Below are 15,809 nucleotides of genomic sequence, written 5' to 3' on the forward strand. Positions count from 1 at the left end.
AGAGACCGTGAAAAGGTGGAAGTAGCCATACCAACTCTAAGAGGCCAATCAACTGAGATGAGCAATCATCAGCAGGAGAAAAAAACCTTTGAAGTGATAATCAAGATGACCCACAGAAGGTGTGAGGACACTTAACGTGGAGAAATAGATTCAATTAGTGCAATGACCCAACCATTCCCAGTCTCTGTTTAAAACTAAGTTAATTTTATCTAATTTGCATATTAATTCAAGTTCAGCAGTCTCTCTTTGGAGTCTGTTTTGAAGTTTTTGTTGCAAAATTGCCACCTTCAAGTCTGTCACTGAGTGGTTAGAGAGGCTGAAGTGTTCTCCTACTGGGTTTTGAATGTTATTCTTCCTGATGTCAGATTTGTGTCCATTTATTCTTTTGCATAGAGACTGTCCGGTTTGGCCAATGTACCTATGGCAGAGAGGCATTGCTGGCACATGATGGCATAGATCACTTTGGTAGATGTGCAGGTGAATGAGCCCCTGATGGCGTGGCCACTTTGGAGAAGTGGGGCTCCAGAGTGTCCAGCCCCTGCTGCTGTGCCAAGAAGCACAGACGTGGGACAGCATGGCGGAAGCTGAGCTGTTTGGTCCTGTCCTCCACTGGGCACAAGCTGTCATTGTCTCGCCAGGCTGGGACAATGGTCGGTCTTGGGGCTGGTCTATTTGCTCTGAACCCTCAGATCATGTGCTCTGATCCATGAACAGCACATCAGGATCAAGGCACATGTCCTGGACCCCAGACCCCAGCTGCAGAAGCCTTGGTAGGATGGATGGAGTGGCCGTGAGGACAGGAACTGCAGTGTCCCTAGGTGTAGGTACAAGTGCTGGCAAGCCACACTGTATCTGCATTGAACCGTTCATTGGAACAGTATAGTATGCACTTTCTGTTATGCTATCATTAGTCACTAGACAATGGCCCGGTGAAGCCAGTGATGAGAACCAGCCTTTACCAATCAGAATGAAGTAAACAGGTGTATCAATCATATAGTAATAAGTAACCTGTGTGATGTCAATCATGTAATGCTGAGAACCAGTCTGTAAGAAAGAGAATAAAAGCAGCGGTCTGGGACTATACCAGGACGCCTCACTGCAACACCGTCTCTGTTTCCCGTTACTACATCTGGTGACCCCGACGTGATCCAGACACAGGACCCCCGACTCATCGGCTGGCTTAGCCTTGGTGCACCACAGCGCAACGCGCTCCCTCGTGAGTATGGGGGGGGATTTATCTATTGAGCAAAAAGATCATGCAAAGGAGTTATTGAAACTTATCAAACAGGACGGGTGTACTGCAGTATCGTTACGGCACTTGGAGGAATTGCTCCGAGTGATTGAGTATAAGTGCCCATGGTACTCGAACCGAGGCTCCCTAGATCACTCCGATTGGATAAAGATCGGAGAGGCATTGTTTAGGGAACCTCGAGCCGAGATCCAACATATTCTGTTGTGGCAGCACTGTTCAGCTGCGGTGGGGAGATTACGAAAAGAGGCGTCCCCCTCCGCACCTCCCTTGCTCTCGGTGGAGGCACCTCCCGGCTATCCCCGAGTGCTCCCTCCAGCCCCTTTTTTAGCACCAAAAACTTCTACACCAGTGGTGGACACCCTGGGGCAGAAGTCCCTTCATCAGGGTGCTGTCTGTGCCGCCCTTGCGGCGGCGAGCGGGCAGGACCCCTTATTGGAAGAATGGGAGGGAGAAATCCCTTTGATGTTTCCCCTGTCTTATGACCCTCCCAATGAGGCAGGTGAAGTGGTAGCTCGGCACTCCACCCTCCCGTACTCTATTCTTAGGGAACTTAACAAAGCGGTACGTGAGTCTGGGCTGCGTTCCACTTATGTGCAGGGTATGATAGAAGGGATCGCTAATAGTTATACTATGATCCCGGAGGATTGAAACATCTATTTCGTATGATCCTTTCCCCTGCACAGTACGTGGTATGGGATAATGAGTTTAGGTTGGCAGCCCTAGCACTCGGTAACGCGCAGAATACTGCTGAGCAAATATATGGGACAGGAGCTTTTGCCACCATAGAACAACAATCTATATTGCCCATGGAATCTTTTCACCGCACGGCAATGTGCATTCATAGAGCCTTTAGGCGTGTTCCAGCCTCTGGCAAGCCCCTTCGATCATTCACAAATGTTAAACAACAAGCTACGGAACCTTATCATCATTTCGTTGATCGCCTCAAGGAGGCTGTTCAACGCCAAATTGACAATCCGGACGCTCAGACGGAACTCCTTTTACGCTTAGCGTATGAGCAGTCCAATGCTGACTGTCGGAAAATTCTCCAAACTATCATTCACCGCCCTAATTACACACTCGCTGACATGTTGCAGGCATGTGCCGAAGTAGGCACTCAGACCCACGCTATGGCACTGTTGGCGGGAGCAATCCGTCAAGGTAACAAACCTACAGGTAACTGCTTTAACTGCCAGCGACCTGGACACTTCAAAAAGGAGTGCAGGGCCCCAGGAGGTGGTGCTCATAAGGGCGGAACAAACACCACCGGGGACCGTCCTTCTAAAAAGTGCCCAAAATGTAATAAAGGATATCATTGGGCTAATCAATGTCGCTCCTCAACCCCAGATAATTCGGGAAACTTTCGACCGGGCCCCCCCTCCAGCCCCGGTTTAAAGGAGGAGCTTTGCCTGCCACAGCTGCTCGACCAGCCACAAAAGGCAGTGCTGGTTTGGATCTTATTAATGCAGTAGATATGCAATCCCCTCTCCCTGGTGACGTACTCCTCATGCCTCGCAGCTTTCTGGTCCGCTTCCCCAGACACATTTGGGTTAATTTTGCCTCGCTCATCTGCCAGTAGTCAGTCTATTATGATTGTGCCTGGAGTCATCGATTCTAATTACACCGGCATTATCTATGTTCAAATTTGAGTCACCTTCCTCAAATTAAAGGCGGGGACTCTTGAGCTCAACTGCTAATCTTACCTTACACAGCGCCGGCGGACCCAGCCAAGCGAGTTGTGCCGGCGGATTTGTTTCTACTCGCGTTAATCTGGAGCAAGGTCTCCTTTTTCATCCACAGATTGCTGCAGTATTACAACACATTCGAACCCACAAGCCGACCCGTAAGTATATCATCAACGGTAAGGAGCTCTATGGGTTGCTAGACACTGGAGCGGATGTTTCAGTAGTTGCACAAAAGCATTGGGACCCTTCCTGGCCTTCCGAAGTTTCCCCCTCTGTTTGGGGAGTGGGGGGCCCACAATCTTCCCGACAAAGCACCAATTGGCTCTCAGTATGGGATAGTGAGGAGGGGCGAGAGGTTGCAAAAATTCGTCCGTGCATTTTGCCAATTGACATTAATCTCTGGGGGCGAGACTTATTGTCTCAGCTGGGAGCCTCCCTAGTTGTGCCATGACACGTCAATGCTCTTCACACACTGCCCTCCCCCTGGAATGGAAAACCCACGTCCCAGTGTGGGTTGAGCAATGGCCACTCCCTCAGGAAAAATTAATAGCCCTTAAGGAATTAGTTCAGGAACAGTTAACCGAGGGACATGTTGAGCCTACTACTAGCCCATATAATACTCCGGTCTTTGTTATTAAGAAAAAATCTGGCCGCTGGCGATTATTACATGATCTCCGAGCTATAAACAAAATTATGGAACCTATGGGAGCCCTTCAATGTGGGACCCCGAATCCGAATGTTATACCACATGATTATCAGTTAGCAGTAATCGATCTTAAGGATTGTTTTTTCTCTATTCCTCTCCTCCCCCGTGATCGAAAGTATTTTGCCTTTACTATCCCTGTTTTGAATAATAGTCAACCAATAGAACGCTACCATTGGAAAGTTCTTCCCCAAGGTATGCTAAACAGCCCCACCCTCTGTCAATACTACGTAAATCAGTCTCTCTTACCTTTTTGCAAACGGTACCCTATGCTTAAGGTTTATCATTATATGGATGATATCCTCATAGCAGGACCAGAACTCCCTCCTTCATGGCAAACTGACTTGCAAAATATGCTCCAGGAATACGGCCTTCAAATAGCCCCAGAAAAGGTACAATGTATAGAACCTTTCCTTTATCTGGGCCACAAAATGATGGCCGCTTATTCCATTCCGATTATCCGCAAATTGCTTTGAAACCAACATTAATTATGTTACCCTTCAGCAAGTTCTCGGCATAATTAATTGGGTACGTCCCTATTATCGTCTTGATACCGACATGTTAAGTCCGTTATTTGATGCTCTTCGGCAGGGCGTCACCTCCGATATCATTTCTCTCGAAAACACAATTAGATGCCATTCAGCAGGTAAATCAGTCACTTGCAAAGGTGTGGGTGGATCGTGCCGTGGACAACGAGCCTCCACGTCTCGCTTGTCTTCAAGGGGTAACCCAACCTTGTGCCGCCCTCTTTCAAGCACCAGAGGCTGGGCCGGTACAGATCCTTGAATGGCTTTATCTCGCCCACACCCCAGCAAATACCCTTACTCCCCCCTCCATGCTTGCCTCCTTATCACCAAGGGACGCCAGCGAGCATGAGTCCTTTTAGGCATTGATCCCGTTGAAATAGTACTTCCGATCCCCTTGCATTTATGGCAAACTCTTTGTGAAACTAACCCCGAGGTTCAGTGTGCATGCTCAGCCTTTACTGGGGTCTTCTCCTGTCACACTTTGAAGGACCCCCGTTTCAGCATGATGCAGCGAATACCCCTTAACTTTTGCTATTTACTCTCCCCAACCCCGCTGCCAGATGTGCTTACAGTATTTACGGATGGAAGTCCACACCGTGGGGTTCTCTCTTGGTGTGACCCATCTACTACCCACTGGTGTTCTCTGTTTACCCTACCCCAAAGCTCCGCCCAGCGTGTTGAGCTGGCTGCAGTAATTTTAGCCTTTAATCGTTTTTCTATGCAACCGTTTAATATTATTACTGATAGTTTATATGTAGCCAATGTTGTTTCAAATATTAGTGGCAGTTATGTATCACCAGCACTAGATAAAAATTTGCTAGCTTTGTTTTTAGCATTGCAACATCTCATTCATTCCGTACCGATCAGTTTTTATTGCTCATATTCGAAGCCACCAACCTTTCCTGGCATGTAGACAGAAGGCAATGCCCAGGCGGATGCCCAACTTAGGGCATTCCCTTGTACTCCTATAGAAAGTCATGCCCTACATCATCAAAATGCCAAGGCATTGGCTAAACAATTTCAGATCCCTCTTTCTGATGCTCGAGGTATTGTTCAACAATGTCCTCAATGCACCCTTAACCCACAGGGTCCTCCCATAGGGGTAAATCCCCGTGGTCTCAGAGCCAATCAACTTTGGCAGATGGATGTCACCCTTTTTCCCCCTTTCTCCCCTTGGAAATACCTGCATGTTGTCGTCGACACGTTTTCTGGTTACACTTGGGTAACTGCCCAAAAAGGGGAGGCTACCAAACATGTTTGTAATCACTTGATTCGCAGTTTTGCGGTAATGGGCAGCCCCGCTGAGTTGAAAACCGACAATGGCCCTGCTTACTGTTCCTCCGCCATGGCCGCATTTTGTGCCCGGTGGGGCATTCTCCACAAATTCGGCATTCCTTATAATTCCCGGGGTCAGGCCATTGTTGAGCGGGCTAACCGTACCCTGAAGGAGGCCCTTACTAAACAAAAACAAAAAGGAGGAGTGCCCCTATCCTTGCCAGATAAGGAAGAATGGCTGGCTCGTGTCTTGTTTACACTGAATCATTTAAATTTAACCTTGTTTAATAATCAGTTTTTATCTAGAGCCCAGCGCCATTATAGACAGACCGAGCCCCTTCCGGCGCCGAAGGTGATATATCGCAAGTTGCCAGGACCAGAGTGGAGCCTGCCTGTGCCACTCATCACCTGGGGCCGGGGCTACGCAGCAGTGTCAACTGAAACCGGCCCTGTGTGGGTTCCCGCTCGCTTTGTGAAGCCGTGGAGAGATGGCCTGGCATCAGGGGCTAAAGAATCCCATTCCGGACTTCAGTCTAACCCTGACGGATAGGGTGGACAAGATTGACAAGGCCCGAAAGCGTGGCACACCCAACGTTGCCATAACTTGGGGACAAGTCAAAGCTTTATCACAGTAAGCTGAACATGTATTGGAGCGGCTATAGATTATTTACTTATGCTGCATCATTATGGATGTGAAAAGGTTAATGATATGTGTTGCTTTAATATTTCTGATCATCATCATTCAGTTGAAAATCAACTCAAGATAATTAAAAATTTAACAGATCAAATCAGATACAATCCAGACCCCTTCGGGGGATGGTGGGATTAACTCTCCTCATGGCTTCCTAACACTGGGTGGTTGCATCAGCTTGTCACCTTTGGGGGATTCACTGTACTGTTACTCGTGCTGTTTTGCTGTGGCATTCAGTGCGTCCCCTCATTAGTTTCTCTCTTCATTAAGGGCTGTCCGTGGACTAACCCAGGGCCCCCTCGTAAGTATTAGTCATGTTAACAAAACAAAAAAGGGTGAGATGTAGGTACAAGTGCTGGCAAGCCACACTGTATCTGCATTGAACCGTTCATTAGAACAGTATAGTATGCACTTTCTGTTATGCTATCATTAGTCACTAGACAATGGCCCGGTGAAGCCAGTGATGAGAACCAGCCTTTACCAATCAGAATGAAGTAAACAGGTGTATCAATCATATAGTAATAAGTAACCTGTGTGATGTCAATCATGTAATGCTGAGAACCAGTCTGTAAGAAAGAGAATAAAAGCAGCGGTCTGGGACTATACCAGGACGCCTCACTGCAACACCGTCTCTGTTTCCCGTTACTACACCTAGGACAGAAGAGCTGATTCCCTGAGGCTCCTCCTGTATCTCAGGGTCTCCCTAGAAAGGAGCCAGTGACTTTTCTCAGGGTCCCATGTCCTGCATCTCACAGGTGTTGGTTTCAGTCTCTCAGGCCCCAGCCAGGCCTGGTTTTCACTGTTAGTGCTTAATGCAACCGTGCAGAGCTCTGGCTGAGAGTCCCAGCTCCTTCCCTCTGCTCCCCTGCGCCCCCGCCCCAGGAGGCGTAAGGGTCCCAACATTGCACTGCACTGACAGCTCTGGGAACGTGGGGCGGCTTGGGTTCAAGCTGGGAGGACACAACGGAAACGGGAAACTTCTAGTCTCTCCTTTGCAGCCCCATGACGGGGTTAAGGGAAATTCCGCCCCAGACCGGCCCATTCTACTCACCTCCAAGAGGTGCTGCAGCTTAGCTGGGGTGGGGTCTCAGTGAGCAGGCACCCGACCATGGCGTCCAGCCTCTGTAAATAGGTGTTGTGCAGAGCCTGCAAGAAGCGGGAACACCCGTCAGTCATGGGACATGGGGCTACACCAGTCACGGGACCAGGGGGGTTCTCTGAGAGCCCTGGCCAGACCCAAAAGGCACATCCTGGCCTCTCCCATTCACATCATTCCAAGGACACTTGGCAAGAGTTCCTAGTTGGATGCCTGCTGGCTCCTCAATCCTTGGCCTTAGCAGTTCTCTGTGCAGGGGCTGGTACCCAGCAGACTAGGGACCAGCCAAACTGCAATGGGTGGGAAGAAGGATCCCCGGGAGAGTCCAGGCAGCAGAACACAGAATGAGGAGAGGGAAGGCTGGGATCAGCCACAGAGGGGTAATACAATCCCCCCTGGAGGGAAGGGGCCCTCCCTGCCAGTTTGTCTCGGGCCTGTTCCCAGCTCTGCTCACTCCTCCCCTATTCTCAGCAGCTCCATCAAACCAAGGGAGCAGGGACCAGAGGCGGCTCCTGCTCCTGGGACAGGGAAGTAGGATCGTGACCTACCTGGAAGTGGGTGGTATCCTGCCCAGTGCCCATCGTGAAGATGGTGTAAAGAAGAGCCCGCAGGAGGCGTGATTCCAGCTCCAGGGCAAGCAGCGGCTTCAGTTTGCTGCGGGGAGAGAGGAGCCCGTGTTATCCTTGGCGGCACCGGAGTGGCGCTGGCACTGCCATGGCCATGACCCCCTCCCCCGCAGTGATCCCCTCCCTACGGCCGCTGTAACGTTCCTGGAGTGAAATCACCCCCCAGCCAGGAAAGTGGAGACGTTCCCGCCTCCTCTGCTGGGGGATGGGAACAGCCACAGCTGGGGGTAATCTAGGCCGGAGAAGATCTGGGACTCCCGGCTCCAGACCCGATCAGCACCAGGGTTAAGGCAGCTGGATGGGACGGTCCTGGTACCTGAGGCTGCAAACTGCAGCCATGGAGCTGGAGATGATGGAGGTTGGCTCTGGCACCATGGGCAGATTTTCAATCAGCTCCTGAGAGACCCCAAGAAGATAAATTTGCATGTGAGACTCAGGCCCCGCAGACCCACAGGCACTTTCCAGGGAGGAGGCCAAAGTGCTCTGCAGAAACAGCCAGTGTCACTCCCAACCCCAACCAGCTGGGCCCCCCATTCCTCCCATCCATCAAACTTCCTTCCCCCTCCCCTCCGGCCTTACAATTCCCCCACTGCCAGCTCCCAATTGGTGTCAGAAGCTCTCCCTTCCCTGCTCCCCAGCCCTCAGCCACAGGAACCACTGTCCTCTGCTTCCCCCTCTGGCCCCACCAACTCTTTCTCTCGTTTCTGGGTCCCTCGCCCCAGGGGCCAGACACGGGGTCCCACTCACTGCAATGCTCTCCACGAGGGCCGCTTTGGAGATGTGGGGCTCCAGAGTGTTCAGCCCCTGCTGCTGTGCCAAGAAGCACAGACGTGGGACACTACGGAGGAAGCGGAGCTGTTTGGCCATCAACTAGGAGTGGGGTGGGGGGAGAGAGAGAGACAGTTAGGTAGGGACCTCCCCAACCCACCTACACCAGCTCCATGGCTCAGGAACCCCATGGAGTTGGACAGGGAAAGCCGCCCCGCTTCCCGAAACCAGTGTCGCCCTGCACAGACTGGGGTTGTAACTGGGACAGTGTCTGTGGGGAGCGGACACCTTGGCCTGCATGAGACAAATGCCCCCACTTTGGGGTGCCAGGTAACAAGGGAGCAGTTCCCCCCATTAGGGGTGATGGATTCTCTGGGACAAGACCCCCCTGTGTGGGTGGGGATGGAAGAAGGGGCAGGGCAGACTCAGGGGCAGCGCAGCTGTAAGATTTTTGTACCTCAGCTCTGCCCTGGAGGTTCTCCTGGATGACCCTGATGGTGTCTTGTTCAGGGGTCACCTCCTCCTCCTCCTTCTCTTCTTCCTCCTCCTCAGCCCACTGCTGCTGGGCACTGGGGGTCTCTGCACCAGGGAGAGCAGGAGAAAGGACAATCCCTGCTGCCACTGGGGATGCAGTGTAGAGAAATGGCTCAATGTCCCCCATCCTCAACAAGGAGCCCCATGGCACAGAGGGCCGCACCCTGCCCCTCCCAGAGACACCCTCAGGCCCATCAGCCTCAGGGCCCCGTGGCCGTCAGGCCCCCCCCCCAACATCATCAGGGGAGGCTGGAGCTCCCCGGACTCTGCCCAGCATCCCCTGCTACAGGGTGCAGCTGTGCCACCCCCACTGGTGTTAGTGGGGCTCCCATGTCTCAGTCCTGGCGTCTTGGTGACCCAATGGGTACAGGGTGTTATTAGTCCCCTACTGCCCCCAGCCGTCCCCTGTCCCTGGGTCTCCCTCACCTGCACAGAGGGAGCCTTCAGCCTCAGGGCTGTCAGACCCCACAGAGGAGGTGCTGGCCCCTCAGGAGTAGGCAGAGCTGCCGGTCCCCATGCCGGAGCCGCCCAGCTCCTGCTCGGTTGGCTGGGGGCTCCTCGGTGGCCAGGCTGGTGGATAGCTCCTGCTGGGCCCTGGGGCTGGGCTCCTGGCTCCTCTGCTTCCTGGAAAGGAAGCCGCAGAGCCACCTTGCCCGGCTCCTGCCCTCGCCTGGGTCCCTCCTACATAGCATCACCCGGGGCCATCTCCATTTGGGACCAGAAGGTGCCTCAGGGCCTGCTAAGGGAGCTGGTCTTTTCCTCTTCCTCCAGAAGGTCAGGGAGCTTCTCCACTTTGCCTGCCCACTGGCCTCTTCCTCGCCCGCGGGGACAGAGGGGCCACTCTCCTCCTGGGCAAGACGGACACTGCTCCCTACTGGCTCCAGAGCCACCTGCCCAGCCTTCCTCCTCAGCATCCGCTTCCACCGCTCCATCCTGGAACTGAGTGGGGAGCAGCCATGAGTCTGGGCTCAAGGCAGCTCTCATTAATGGGCCTGCCTGCTCCCCTGCCTACGTCCCCTCTGCTGAGGCAATTCCTCCTCACCACATACCCCACCCCAGGGCAGGGGGGCTGCCGTCCACACGCACTGGCAGCAGCTCACAGCACAGGCTGCTCCCAATGTTCCCCCTCACCCAATAGGGCCCTGTGAAACTGGGAGAGTCTCATTCTTTCAGAGCAATGGGGCTCTCCGTTAGTTTGGACAAGCCGCTCCCTCCACCCCAGTAGACCCCGCTCCCTCCCAGGCCAGAGAAAGAGCGGAACCCGGATAGTCCTAAATGAAAGTTCGTTCACACGGTGCCAATCCCAGGAGGGAGGAGTCGCCCTCAGTTCCCACTGATTTCACTGCTTGCCATTGTGGGTGTTCAGCACCTGGCAGGTTCTGCCCTCCCGAAAGACTCTCGACGTTGGGAACAATCTCCTGCAAGGGAAAGGCTGGGAGCCCTATTGCTGGGCCATTCCCACCACACTGGCGATGGCTCTGGAGACCTCCACTCACTTGCTCTAGATGAGATGGAGCTGGATGGCAGATGCTCTCTTCCTCAATCTCCTCCACCCAGGTGGGCTGGAAAGGGTGCTGCACAATGCCCTGCCAGTAGGGTAGAGGGTAGAAGCCAGGAGACCGAAAGTGGCTGTGAAAACAAGACAATGTTTTATTGCCAGGAATGGATAAATTCAGCCTAGCAACTGGGGTTCACAACACTCACCTACGGCCAGCAGGACACCCCCCATCTCCAGGTCTCCTAGCACCTCACGCACATTCCTGAAGCGTGACGGCCCAAGGGCTCTAGGGCATTTCTTCAGAGGTTTCGCCGCTGTCGTCGTCTTTGCTGTTGTCATGTTCCATTCTATAGGAGTTTATAAAAATATGCTAATGAGTGTGAATATAATGTAACTGCAGTATGCTTCATGCAAAAGGTCTCTTGTAAGGTATCATTACAAGGCTTATAATCTACTGAGTGTGGTCATCCTATTTGTATAAATGTATCACTTTTTTATCTGTATCTGAGTGGAAGGGAACAAATGGGGCAGCCATCGTGAGAAATCCACTAGCTACCACCTGAGCTGGAACAAAGGCTGGACCAGGGGAAAGGAGTGTGAGGAGGGCTCCAGGGAGGCATGGCAAGGCCCAGCCCAGCCCAGCCGAGTGGCTCCCTCCAGTCCGTTCCCGACTGAGCGGCTCCCTTCGGCCTGGCTTCGTCCGCCCCTGCCTGGCCCCAGCTGAGTACCCCAGGCCCAGCCCGGTCCCAGCCTGGCCACGGCTGTTTTGACCATATATGGCCTGTGACGTTATGGGTGTAATATAATCTCTCATTGGAAGGCGACAGGGCCAGAAAGAGTTAATTAACTCACAGACTGACTTAACCCTTTAAAGACTGGTTAGGAAGATATGTAAAAATCCACCCACTTTCCTTTTGAAAGAGCCCGTGTGGATAGCTTTGAAAAGGTCTCAGATGGAGTAAGGGCTGTTAAGAAAGTTGAGCAGCTCTATAAGCAAGTGGCTGTGTTTGGCCAGCTGGTTGGGAAGACAATGGTGTTGGAACAGGAATGTCTCCATTCTGATTCTTTAAGTGAGCAGTCTGTGCTTCTGTGTTGATGCAAATTACTTGGCTGGCAGGAGAAGACTTGCTAATGGCTGTTAGCAAAGAGAGCCCACCCCATCAGCCAGTAAATTCTGTTAAGCAAGAAAAATCAGGGTTTGATCCTTCAGAACAAGGAGGAAGTTTGCAAAGGAAGCCACAGGTTCATGGGTGGCAAGTCTGTAGAAATTTTGGTGGTGCTCAGAACCCGCCCCCAACTCTGCCCCCACCTGCCTAAGGCTCTGAGAGGGGTCTCGGCGGGGGAGGTCTGGGGTGCAGATCCTGGGCTGGGGATTAGGGTCCAGGGTGCAGGCTTTGGGATGGAGTTTGGGTGCTGGGTTCAGGCTCTGGGCTGGGGCAGGGGGTGGGTGTGCAGGAGGGGGTGAAGGGTGCAGGCTTTGGGACGGAGTTTGGGGTTGGGAAGGGGTGTGTGGGAAGGGGGGGTGCACCTTCTGGGAAGGGAGTTTGGGGATAGGAGGGAGTACAGGGGTGAGGGCTGTGGAGCTGAGGATGAGGGATTCATGATGTGGGGGGGCTCAGGACTGGGTCAGAGGATTAGGGTGCAGGGGGATGAGGTTTGGGGCTGAGGATGAGGAGTTCATGCTGCAGGGGCGCTCAGGGATGGGGCTGAGGATTAGGGTGCAGGGGGATGAGGGTTGGGGCTCAGGATTAGGGTGTGGGGGGATGAGGGCTCTGGCTGGGGTTGAGGATTAGGGTGCGGGGGGATGAGGGCTCCGGCTCGGGCTGAGGATTAGGGTGCAGGGGGATGAGGGCTCCGGCTCGGGCTGAGGATTAGGGTGCGGGGGGATGAGGGCTCCGGCTCGGGCTGAGGATTAGGGTGCAGGGGGATGAGGGCTCTGTCTGGGGCGGAGGGTTTGGGGCTTTGGAGAGGCTCAGGGTAAGGGCCGGGGCCCTATCCAGGCAGGGCCGGGGGAGAGACCCAGCTCCAAATATTGCTGGAGCAGGGCACCCGGCCCCTGAATATTCCTGGAGCCCGGGCAATGCAGGTGTATATAACCTGCCGCCTATGCACGGGTTAACCCTAAAAGGCGCAAACCCCAATGGTATTGAGCCAAAGGTGTGGCATGATGACAAAAATGATTGTAGGTGGACCCTTGGAATGAATTTGTTGTTATCGCTAATGGTAATTTTTGTAACTAATGTGTTGCTATTACCAAGAACTGTAAAAATGTTCCAGCTAAGGTGACCAGATGTCCCCATTTTATAGGGACAGTCCCAATATTTGGGGCTTTTTCTTATATAGGCTCCTATTACGCCCCACGCCCTGTCCTGATTTTCACACTTGCCATCTGGTCACCCACATGTGTGGGTCCCAGCTGCTCCTGCTCCCCTCACTGAAGCAGGTGTGCAGGGTTACTGCCCTGGGAACTGCAGGGCATCAGTGGACATGGGGCTGGCTGGAGGCAGGGCAGGGGCTGACTGGAGGTAGGGTCTGGCTGCAGGCAGGGCAACAGGTGCAGGGCTGGTGCGGGCAGGACAGGGTGTGCGGCAGGGGCGGGCAGGAGACAGGCTGGCTGAGGGCAGGGAGTGCGGGGCTGGCTGGAGACCGGGGCTGGAGGCAGGGCAGGGAATGCGGGGCTGGCTGGAGACGGGCCGGTCAGGCAGGGCTGGTGCAGGCAGGGGCTGGCTGCGGACAGGGGCTGGCTGCGGACAGGGGGTGCAGCCCACCCTGTACGGTGGTTGCCCCCTCTTCCTCCCTCCCCCACCAGGGTAGCAGCAGCAGCAGCTCAGGCTCAGGGGCTATTTAAAGGGCCCAGGGCTCCCCTGCTTCTACCGCCCCAGCCCTTTAAATAGCCGCCAAAGCTGCACCACTTCCCCAGATCTCCCCAGGCCCTTTAAATACCCCCCGCCCGGGGGAAGCCGTGTTATACCAATATAATAAAAACCAACAGGATCTAATTAAGAGGGATAAGGCAAAGATGCCACATTTATTGTAAATACCATAACAAAACAAAAGACAACAGTAAACAACGTTGTTTTACTACTTATTTCTATCACTACTTATTCCTTATACACACACACACACACACACACACACACACACACACACACACACACACATATTCATTCACACAATCATTCATTCAGGTTCTGTACAGATGTTATAGTTACCAGCCTAGATATTGCTCATGCCAAGTTACTGGCCAGGTATCTTGGTCATGAGGATGGAGCCAAGTCTGTGTCAGATGCATTTGATGCTCCTGGAGGCTGGCAGCAGAACCATAGACTCAGGCTGTGGCTACACTTAGCACTTCAAAGCGCTGCCGCGGTAGCGCTGTTGTGGCAGCGCTTTGAAGCGCTAAGTGTAGTCAAAGCACCAGCGCTGGGAGAAAGCTCTCCCTGCGCTGTCCATACTCCACCTCCCTGTGGGGAATAATGGACAGCGCTGGGAGCCGCGCTCCCAGCGCTGGGGCTTTGACCACACTGGCGCTTTGCAGCGCCGCAATTTGCAGCGCTGGAGAGGGTGTGTTTTCACACCCTGCTGCAGCGCTGCAAATTTGTAAGTGTAGCCAAGCCCTCAAAGTCCTCAGTCTTTAGAGTCCAGTTTGATAGGAATTTATTCCTATGTCAGTCCATGAGACTGTTCATTTTGCTGTTGCTAAATCAATCAGCAGGTGGCTGGCTCCATTCTGTCAGATGCTTGTTTTTCCTTCCTTTGAGGTACTGGGGGTCATCTGGTTGATCCCACTTGACACCTTCTTCAGCGACACTGAATTCTTCAGGCTGGTAACTCCCTAACCATTCATTCATTGTTTAAACTAGGCATGCATTCACATACATTCTCTATCTTAATTACATCTAGTTCACTGTCTTTTTACCTTTAGGGTGTTACCAATTTATGTGACCCTCCTGTCTTTTAACAAGCAAAGATAAAGTGAGATGAAAACTTACAGAGGGTGGGGATCTCTATTTATACACTATAACAGCTACTGTTTTGGCTTACTTAGAGATAATTAATGTTTAACAAGTTTTATACAAAGTATTTCTTTGAGCTTAACAAGTTTTATACCAAGTATCTCTTTGAGCAGGCTTCACACAGATACAGCTGGTGGCTTGCAGGTTAGAGGCTAAATGTTGGGAATCACAAATTTACTTCTAACATAAACCTTAAGTTATAAAGTATTAATTAACAATAAATTAATAAATCATTTCTTTTATAAACCATGTTTAATATAAACCTTCTTTAATATCCCTACAGCCGGGCCACCCGGTACAGCGCAGCTCTTGCCAGTACACTGTACTGGGGCTTGGGCACAGGGCCCTCTAGGGGTGGGGCCCGATTCAGGGAATTGGTTGAATTGGCCTAAAGCTGGCCCTGCTGGCAGCTCCAGCCTTTTTATAGGCAGAGGCTGGCTGGTGTGTCACACAATCTCTTTATTACTCGCCTGAGATGGGTGACCTGTTACTTGTGGCTCTGAATATGCATATAAGGAAAAATCCCAAAAGGTCTGACCATCTATGGCCATCAGGTAGCAGTGATATGGAAGTGCCATCACCACAGCGGTGACCATAAAGTCAGGTGTTTTGACCACCTATGGCCTGTGATGTTATGGGCCTAATATAATATCTTATTCAGCCAATCACTCAGACAAAGAAGTTGTTTATATCTGCAGAAGATAATGCTGCCTGCTTCTTGTTTACACTTCTCTGCACGAGATGTCACTATTGTTTCATTGGCAATGGAGTGTGATGTCACAGACTGTGTACATCATCATGTAATGACTGACTGCACCCACCACTTTTAAACCACTTGGTTTGCACCCATGCCCTTAATCCTGTCCTAAAATTACCTTTTCATGTCACTAAGCTCTCTTCTTGCTGTGGGGTACTGTAGGTGTGAGGCAGGGCGGGTTGGGAGAAGAAATATTCTTTATCTGAAGAAGTGATCTGTATGAGGAAAACATTTGAAAACTTGTTTACTGGGTAATGTGAGTTCTTCACTCTACTTGATAGCGTTTCTCTGCTTGTAACATGAACTTGTGAACACCACATCCAAGCAATTCCAAAATTCCAGGAATGTTCTAGGCATCAGTGAGCAGAACTGTATTGGTTTTGG

At 52.1% G+C, this 15,809-nt stretch overlaps 3 long non-coding RNA genes across 3 annotated transcripts; 1 reads left to right on the plus strand and 2 right to left on the minus strand.

Annotated features, from left to right (window-relative positions):
* Positions 1-882: 882 nt before the first annotated feature.
* LOC120385127 lies at positions 883-6,249 on the plus strand. Its single transcript, XR_005589284.1, has 3 exons — positions 883-1,216; positions 3,050-3,092; positions 5,735-6,249. It is a non-coding gene; the product is annotated as an uncharacterized LOC120385127 (long non-coding RNA).
* Positions 6,250-7,208: 959 nt separating this feature from the next.
* On the minus strand, positions 7,209-8,223 carry LOC120385044. Its single transcript, XR_005589228.1, has 3 exons — positions 8,169-8,223; positions 7,775-7,880; positions 7,209-7,276 (listed from the first exon to the last, which is right to left on the minus strand). It is a non-coding gene; the product is annotated as an uncharacterized LOC120385044 (long non-coding RNA).
* A 2,500-nt stretch (positions 8,224-10,723) lies between these two features.
* On the minus strand, positions 10,724-15,594 carry LOC120385055. Its single transcript, XR_005589237.1, has 3 exons — positions 15,544-15,594; positions 10,859-10,999; positions 10,724-10,783 (listed from the first exon to the last, which is right to left on the minus strand). It is a non-coding gene; the product is annotated as an uncharacterized LOC120385055 (long non-coding RNA).
* Positions 15,595-15,809: the final 215 nt, after the last annotated feature.

Source organism: Mauremys reevesii, linkage group 17, assembly GCF_016161935.1.
Source record: "Mauremys reevesii isolate NIE-2019 linkage group 17, ASM1616193v1, whole genome shotgun sequence".
NCBI lineage: Eukaryota > Metazoa > Chordata > Testudines > Geoemydidae > Mauremys > Mauremys reevesii.